Source organism: Babylonia areolata, chromosome 24 (assembly GCF_041734735.1).
Source record: "Babylonia areolata isolate BAREFJ2019XMU chromosome 24, ASM4173473v1, whole genome shotgun sequence".
NCBI lineage: Eukaryota > Metazoa > Mollusca > Gastropoda > Neogastropoda > Buccinidae > Babylonia > Babylonia areolata.
Window position 1 is genome coordinate 4,798,649 of NC_134899.1, and position 2,500 is coordinate 4,801,148.

Sequence of the window (2,500 nt, forward strand, 5' to 3'; positions counted from 1 at the left end):
TGTTGTGTGTGTGTTGTTGTGTGTGTTGATCGTACTGCGTCTCGTCTGTCTTGTCTCTGTTTTTGTGTGTGGTGTGTGATCTGTCATTGTTTTGTGTTGTGTGATGTGTTTTCGTCTGTGTGTGTGTGTGATGTGTCTCACTCTAAATCGTATAATTGGCTTCATGTACGTCATATGGCTCCTGTTTGGGGTAATCCTTCGGTTGTCTATTCGCTGAAAACTCGTTCATATTTTTTAAAGTTGATAAATTTCAGCAACACCTTAGTTCGTACATTGAAAATTATGACATTTGTAAAGCATGATTAACCTTATCCCACTCCTATCAACTTTAGACTGCTACCTTTTGGAAAATGTTAGTGTTGTTTGATAAATCATCGATACAAAGGAAATCTACATTATTACAATACATTCTGGTTAATGATCGATACAATTTACGAAAATGAAATTGAACAATACTATCATTAGTTGATTGACATCGACACCAATTCGAAATCTACTTTTGCTCAACTGGTTATCAGTAAGGTACAACATATCAAATCAACAACACAAAAAATCACAATGAAAAGTTAACCGATGTCCCTCCCCCCCCCCCCAATCCCCATACCCCAAAAAGTTGTCTCCCGGAGTCCCATTGACCTACATGGAAGCACACCAATCCCAACATTCTGGATCCCCAATACCTTGAGTTAAAAGGTAATCCCTCCTACACTGCCCGGATATTTCCATCGTGATGAATGAATTTGGTAGTTATTGATATCTCTTGTTTTGACATTTCGTTTGTAATGCCGTCCAATCCTGGTGATTTATTATTTTTTTGATGCTTGCACGCTTTCTTGATTTCTCTGTTTGATATTGTTAAGTTGATATTTGAAAGCAGACTCTCATCTGTTAGACTGTTTTTAAGTTCGTTTCTGATTTTTTGCCTTTGTTTTTCTTCTACATTCACCTCTTTGCCAATGAGCTTTTCCAGATGTGAAATCCATATGGATGTATTCAACTGATATTTGCGTGTGGCATTCTCGCCTGCAGTTTGTAAACTTTTTAATGTTTTCCAAGCAGTGTTTGGATCTTTATAAAGGACGTCGCTGATTTTATTCGCAAGATCGTTTGTGTACATTCTTTTCTTTCGTCTTAACAGTCTGTTATAGATCTTACGTTTGGAAAAATATTTTTTGCATAGGGATTTATTATATGGATGCCTGTTTATGGCATTCAGTATCGATCTAAGATCTTTCCTGTGTTCATAACATTCACAATCAAACCATTTTTTAATGTTTTTTTTTTTGCGCTTACGAACGTTTGTTTTCTTCCTAAGACTTACATTAGCCGCAAATTTCATCATTTGTGTAAAATCATTAATAGTATTGTTTAGTGCTAGTTTAGAAATCCCGGTATCATTTTCAATATACGTATCTAATCTTTGTTCTATTCGAACAAGTTGGGTTTTTATCCATGGCATGTTGAAAGCTCTTAAATATTTCTCGTCTGAGAAGGCATCCCATAAGTATCGGTGTGTGACGTCTTCAGCTTTAAATGTTTCTTTTCGTGACGTTTTAACTGATACTGAATTCCTTTCTGATTTTATCGAAAATCCAGTTACGAAAAAACTTAATTCCATCGGACAGTGATCTGAAAAAGATTTAAGGGGATGAACTTTCATATGTAAGATGTCTTTTTTCATGGTGGTAGAACAAATAAAATAATCAACAACACTACAGCCATTTGGACTATAGCATGTAAAGTGTCCATCTAAATCACCCAGTGTTCTTCCATTGAGGATACACAAATTATTGTCAGTGCATATGGACGCCAGTCTTCTACCAGCTTTTTGTACATAGCCATCCATTGAATTTCTGTTATATATCAAATCACAATGGTCATTATAAGGTAAGTTACATCTGTTGTTTTCATGTTCCATTTGAATGAAATCTGGTATCACAGCTGTTCGTGCATTGAAATCTCCACAAAGTATGATGTTTCCCCTTTCGTTGATTTCTTCGACGTTTTCTTCTAACTTATCCCAGATGTCCGTGGTATTATCTTTTCCAAAAGAGGATGTTTCTGGAGGGATGTAGACACATCCCACAAAAGTGTCGTCGTTGCCATTGGTGCTTGGTATCTTTATCCACACAATGTCGCTGTTACTGCTTGGCAGTATTTTGATGTTCTTTCTTAAATCTTCTTTAATGTAAATTGATATCCCCCCTGACGAACTTACTGCTTTTTTACGTTTTTGACGTACATAATGAATTCCAGGTGCAAAATTTGGAATGAAGATGTTACTTGCAGTGTCTTTATCTAGATGGGTTTCTTGTAAAAAGATAATATCATATTTACTGAAGTGTTTTATTACCCAATCATGTGCTAATTTATTTGTGGTAAGTCCATCTATTGTCTCTTTGTACCTTTTGAGGTTCCATGAAAGTATGTTCAATGACTTTTTTAACATAACAATTAGATTAAAAATATATATATACAAAAGAAAAGAAAAATTAACACT